The following is a 7,262-nucleotide window of genomic DNA, read 5'->3' on the forward strand; positions in this document are numbered from 1 at the left end:
CTGTGTGGATATGATGTATTAGTCTGGCTGGCTCATGCAGCCTGTGTGGATATGATGTATTAGTCTGGCTGGCTCATGCAGCCTGTGTGGATATGATGTATTAGTCTGCCTGGCTCATGCAGCCTGTGTGGATATGATGTATTAGTCTGGCTGGCTCATGCAGCCTGTGTGGATATGATGTATTAGTCTGGCTGGCTCATGCAGCCTGTGTGGATATGATGTATTAGTCTGTCTGGCTCATGCAGCCTGTGTGGATATGATGTATTAGTCTGGCTGGCTCATGCAGCCTGTGTGGATATGATGTATTAGTCTGGCTGGCTCATGCAGCCTGTGTGGATATGATGTATTAGTCTGGCTGGCTCATGCAGCCTGTGTGGATATGATGTATTAGTCTGTCTGGCTCATGCAGCCTGTGTGGATATGATGTATTAGTCTGGCTGGCTCATGCAGCCTGTGTGGATATGATGTATTAGTCTGGCTGGCTCATGCAGCCTGTGTGGATATGATGTATTAGTCTGCCTGGCTCATGCAGCCTGTGTGGATATGATGTATTAGTCTGGCTGGCTCATGCAGCCTGTGTGGATATGATGTATTAGTCTGGCTGGCTCATGCAGCCTGTGTGGATATGATGTATTAGTCTGTCTGGCTCATGCAGCCTGTGTGGATATGATGTATTAGTCTGTCTGGCTCATGCAGCCTGTGTGGATATGATGTATTAGTCTGGCTGGCTCATGCAGCCTGTGTGGATATGATGTATTAGTCTGGCTGGCTCATGCAGCCTGTGTGGATATGATGTATTAGTCTGGCTGGCTCATGCAGCCTGTGTGGATATGATGTATTAGTCTGGCTGGCTCATGCAGCCTGTGTGGATATGATGTATTAGTCTGGCTGGCTCATGCAGCCTGTGTGGATATGATGTATTAGTCTGCCTGGCTCATGCAGCCTGTGTGGATATGATGTATTAGTCTGCCTGGCTCATGCAGCCTGTGTGGATATGATGTATTAGTCTGTCTGGCTCATGCAGCCTGTCTGGATATGATGTATTAGTCTGTCTGACTCATGCAGCCTGTGTGGATATGATGTATTAGTCTGGCTGGCTCTTGCAGCCTGTGTGGATATGATGTATTAGTCAGTCTGGCTCATGCAGCCTGTGTGGATATGATGTATTAGTCTGTCTGGCTCATGCAGCCTGTGTGGATATGATGTATTAGTCTGGCTGGCTCATGCAGCCTGTGTGGATATGATGTATTAGTCTGGCTGGCTCATGCAGCCTGTGTGGATATGATGTATTAGTCTGTCTGGCTCATGCAGCCTGTGTGGATATGATGTATTAGTCTGTCTGGCTCATGCAGCCTGTGTGGATATGATGTATTAGTCTGGCTGGCTCATGCAGCCTGTGTGGATATGATGTATTAGTCTGGCTGGCTCATGCAGCCTGTGTGGATATGATGTATTAGTCTGCCTGGCTCATGCAGCCTGTGTGGATATGATGTATTAGTCTGGCTGGCTCATGCAGCCTGTGTGGATATGATGTATTAGTCTGCCTGGCTCATGCAGCCTGTGTGGATATGATGTATTAGTCTGTCTGGCTCATGCAGCCTGTGTGGATATGATGTATTAGTCTGGCTGGCTCATGCAGCCTGTGTGGATATGATGTATTAGTCTGGCTGGCTCATGCAGCCTGTGTGGATATGATGTATTAGTCTGGCTGGCTCATGCAGCCTGTGTGGATATGATGTATTAGTCTGCCTGGCTCATGCAGCCTGTGTGGATATGATGTATTAGTCTGTCTGGCTCATGCAGCCTGTGTGGATATGATGTATTAGTCTGGCTGGCTCATGCAGCCTGTGTGGATATGATGTATTAGTCTGGCTGGCTCATGCAGCCTGTGTGGATATGATGTATTAGTCTGGCTGGCTCATGCAGCCTGTGTGGATATGATGTATTAGTCTGTCTGGCTCATGCAGCCTGTGTGGATATGATGTATTAGTCTGGCTGGCTCATGCAGCCTGTGTGGATATGATGTATTAGTCTGGCTGGCTCATGCAGCCTGTGTGGATATGATGTATTAGTCTGGCTGGCTCATGCAGCCTGTGTGGATATGATGTATTAGTCTGGCTGGCTCATGCAGCCTGTGTGGATATGATATATTAGTCTGCCTGGCTCATGCAGCCTGTGTGGATATGATGTATTAGTCTGCCTGGCTCATGCAGCCTGTGTGGATATGATGTATTAGTCTGTGTGGCTCATGCAGCCTGTGTGGATATGATGTATTAGTCTGCCTGGCTCATGCAGCCTGTGTGGATATGATGTATTAGTCTGTCTGGCTCATGCAGCCTGTGTGGATATGATGTATTAGTCTGCCTGGCTCATGCAGCCTGTGTGGATATGATGTATTAGTCTGTCTGGCTCATGCAGCCTGTGTGGATATGATGTATTAGTCTGGCTGGCTCATGCAGCCTGTGTGGATATGATGTATTAGTCTGTCTGGCTCATGCAGCCTGTGTGGATATGATGTATTAGTCTGTCTGGCTCATGCAGCCTGTGTGGATATGATGTTTTAGTCTGGTTGGCACATCTAGCCTGTGTGGATATGATGTATTAGTCTGGCTGGCTCATGCAGCCTGTGTGGATATGATGTATTAGTCTGGCTGGCTCATGCAGCCTGTGTGGATATGATGTATTAGTCTGGCTGGCTCATGCAGCCTGTGTGGATATGATGTATTAGTCTGGCTGGCTCATGCAGCCTGTGTGGATATGATGTATTAGTCTGGCTGGCTCATGCAGCCTGTGTGGATATGATGTATTAGTCTGGCTGGCTCATGCAGCCTGTGTGGATATGATGTATTAGTCTGCCTGGCTCATGCAGCCTGTGTGGATATGATGTATTAGTCTGTCTGGCTCATGCAGCCTGTGTGGATATGATGTATTAGTCTGGCTGGCTCATGCAGCCTGTGTGGATATGATGTATTAGTCTGGCTGGCTCATGCAGCCTGTGTGGATATGATGTATTAGTCTGCCTGGCTCATGCAGCCTGTGTGGATATGATGTATTAGTCTGTCTGGCTCATGCAGCCTGTGTGGATATGATGTATTAGTCTGGCTGGCTCATGCAGCCTGTGTGGATATGATGTATTAGTCTGGCTGGCTCATGCAGCCTGTGTGGATATGATGTATTAGTCTGGCTGGCTTATGCAGCCTGTGCGGATATGTTGTGTTAGTCTGGTTGGCTCATGCAGCCCGTGTGGATCTGATGTATTAGTCTGGCTGGCTCATGCAGCCTTTGTGGATATGATGTATTAGTCTGGCTGGCTCATGCAGCCTGTGTGGATATGATGTATTAGTCTGGCTGGCTCATGCAGCCTGTGTGGATATGATGTATTAGTCTGGCTGGCTCATGCAGCCTGTGTGGATATGATGTATTAGTCTGGCTGGCTCATGCAGCCTGTGTGGATATGATGTATTAGTCTGGCTGGCTCATGCAGCCTGTGTGGATATGATGTATTAGTCTGCCTGGCTCATGCAGCCTGTGTGGATATGATGTATTAGTCTGGCTGGCTCATGCAGCCTGTGTGGATATGATGTATTAGTCTGCCTGGCTCATGCAGCCTGTGTGGATATGATGTATTAGTCTGCCTGGCTCATGCAGCCTGTGTGGATATGATGTATTAGTCTGGCTGGCTCATGCAGCCTGTGTGGATATGATGTATTAGTCTGGCTGGCTCATGCAGCCTGTGTGGATATGATGTATTAGTCTGGCTGGCTCATGCAGCCTGTGTGGATATGATGTATTAGTCTGCCTGGCTCATGCAGCCTGTGTGGATATGATGTATTAGTCTGGCTGGCTCATGCAGCCTGTGTGGATATGATGTAATAGTCTGCCTGGCTCATGCAGCCTGTCTGGATATGATGTATTAGTCTGTCTGGCTCATGCAGCCTGTGTGGATATGATGTATTAGTCTGGCTGGCTCATGCAGCCTGTGTGGATATGATGTATTAGTCTGGCTGGCTCATGCAGCCTGTGTGGATATGATGTATTAGTCTGGCTGGCTCATGCAGCCTGTGTGGATATGATATATTTGTCTGCCTGGTTCATGCAGCCTGTGTGGGTATGATGTATTAGTCTGTCTGGCTCTTGCAGCCTGTGTGGATATGACATATTAGTCTGGCTGGCTCATGCAGCCTGTCTGGATATGATGTATTAGTCTGTCTGACTCATGCAGCCTGTGTGGATATGACTTATTAGTCTGGCTGGCTCTTGCAGCCTGTGTGGATATGATGTATTAGTCGGTCTGGCTCATGCAGCCTGTGTGGATATGATGTATTAGACTGTCAGGCTCTTGCAGCCTGTGTGGATATGATGTATTAGTCTGGCTGGCTCATGCAGCCTGTGTGGATAGGATGTATTAGTCTGGCTGGCTCATGCAGCCTGTGTGGATATGATGTATTAGTCTGGCTGGCTCATGCAGCCTGTGTGGATATGATGTATTAGTCTGGCTGGCTCATGCAGCCTGTGTGGATATGATGTATTAGTCTGGCTGGCTCATGCAGCCTGTGTGGATATGATGTATTAGTCTGGCTGGCTCATGCAGCCTGTGTGGATATGATGTATTAGTCTGCCTGGCTCATGCAGCCTGTGTGGATATGATGTATTAGTCTGTCTGGCTCATGCAGCCTGTGTGGATATGATGTATTAGTCTGGCTGGCTCATGCAGCCTGTGTGGATATGATGTATTAGTCGGTCTGGCTCATGCAGCCTGTGTGGATATGATGTATTAGTCTCTCTGACTCATGCAGCCTGTGTGGATATGATGTTTTAGTCTGGTTGGCTCATCTAGCCTGTGTGCATATGATGTATTAGTCTGGCTGGCTCATGCAGCCCGTGTGGATATGATGTATTTGTCTGGCTGGCTCATGCAGCCTGTGTGGATATGATGTATTAGTCTGGCTGGCTCATGCAGCTTGTGTGGATATGATGTACTAGTCTGGCTGTCTCATGCAGCCTGTGTGGATATGCTGTGTTAGTCTGGCTGGCTCATGCAGCCCGTGTGGATATGATGTATTAGTCTGGCTGGCTCATGCAGCCTGTGTGGATAGGATGTATTAGTCTGGCTGGCTCATGCAGCCTGTGTGGATATGATGTATTAGTCTGGCTGGCTCATGCAGCCTGTGTGGATATGATGTATTAGTCTGCCTGGCTCATGCAGCCTGTGTGGATATGATGTATTAGTCTGTCTGGCTCATGCAGCCTGTGTGGATATGATGTATTAGTCTGGCTGGCTCATGCAGCCTGTGTGGATATGATGTATTAGTCTGGCTGGCTCATGCAGCCTGTGTGGATATGATGTATTAGTCTGCCTGGCTCATGCAGCCTGTGTGGATATGATGTATTAGTCTGTCTGGCTCATGCAGCCTGTGTGGATATGATGTATTAGTCTGGCTGGCTCATGCAGCCTGTGTGGATATGATGTATTAGTCGGTCTGGCTCATGCAGCCTGTGTGGATATGATGTATTAGTCTGGCTGGCTCATGCAGCCTGTGTGGATATGATGTATTAGTCTGGCTGGCTCATGCAGCCTGTGTGGATATGATGTATTAGTCTGGCTGGCTCATGCAGCCTGTGTGGATATGATGTATTAGTCTGGCTGGCTCATGCAGCCTGTGTGGATATGATGTATTAGTCTGGCTGGCTCATGCAGCCTGTGTGGATATGATGTGTTAGTCTGGCTGGCTCATGCAGCCTGTGTGGATATGATGTATTAGTCTGGCTGGCTCATGCAGCCTGTGTGGATATGATGTGTTAGTCTGGCTGGCTCATGCAGCCTGTGTGGATATGATGTATTAGTCTGTCTGGCTCATGCAGCCTGTGTGGATATGATGTATTAGTCTGCCTGGCTCATGCAGCCTGTGTGGATATGATGTATTAGTCTGGCTGGCTCATGCAGCCTGTGTGGATATGATGTATTAGTCTGGCTGGCTCATGCAGCCTGTGTGGATCTGATGTATTAGTCTGCCCTGCTCATGCAGCCTGTGTGGATATGATGTATTAGTCTGGCTGGCTTATGGTGAAGAGGAATAAGGCTCTGAACTGTTAACAAGCTACTTTAGCATTTGATTCCCGTAGCCTTTATTTGCCTTGTGTCTGACCTTTTGTAAGACACTTGACAAGACAGTGCTTTGGGCCAGTTGGGAATTTAGGCTAGGTTCATTAATGTTCTTCTGGACTGTATGCCTAGTAACTCCCTTTGAGTCTTCTTGAGTGAATAAATGCTACGATTAGTTATGCCAATATCTCTGCTAGAAAGGGCTTGTGGCAGCTCATTAAAGGTATATTTATAATTCTTCCCTATTACGAAAATGCTAAATTCCATAATTTTAATTTGGTATATAAGCAATACTTTATAGCTGGTTTTTGGCCTTTCACAGGTACTAGCAGAGCCAGATCATGGTCAAATGGGGCCGTAGGCAGAGTATTAGATCGAGGCCCCCAAATAGACACACACACACACACACACACACACACACACACACACACACACACACACACACACTCAGCAACCACCCCCCTGGCAGCAACCCCCTCCACCTTAGCCATTCCAGTATACCATTACTTGGGAATATCTCCCTAGTTACCGTAAACACTGTTCAAACCTGTCAGTGTGTATAGTATTTTTTCTTTACTTCTATAATGATTACAAATATTTGTATTTAATTTAAAACTTTTATTTCAAATGTTATAACAGAAACACTGTTAGGCATTTGCTAAACAGAATAATACAATCTCACAATGGAAACAAATAGCATTAACAGTAAACTTCTCTGTCCTTGAAACTCATGTTCATCGAAACAGCATTGAACCCCATGTTCAAAGAAAATGCATCTGGCTAATGGCGGTTAAAGTTTACCTTTCGACTATTTTCAAACCATATGCCCATTGCACACATTTTTAAGACCATGCAGACAGGTATGTGTTCTTTGAGTAATCTTCCTGATGGTATTAAATGATATTCCTCATATAATACAGCACCACTTGTTAGAGTGTGTTTTAAATTTGTAGTTTTGAAAAACATTTCCAGTAAGCAATAAAACAAGAAGTATAAACCAATAATGACAAAACTGACCATTTCAGATCATTTCAGCCATAAAAGGCCACTCAATATCAGTGAATATGCACAATCTTTTCAGAAGCAAAAGTCATCTGAATATTTCCATATTAAAGACATCTGTAACTAATGAAGAGATTGCTACTAGCAGACTTTATAT

The sequence above is a fragment of the Protopterus annectens genome, chromosome 5.part0 (genome assembly GCF_019279795.1).
Source record: "Protopterus annectens isolate FY-2018-M chromosome 5.part0, PAN1.0, whole genome shotgun sequence".
NCBI classification, from domain to species: domain Eukaryota; kingdom Metazoa; phylum Chordata; order Ceratodontiformes; family Protopteridae; genus Protopterus; species Protopterus annectens.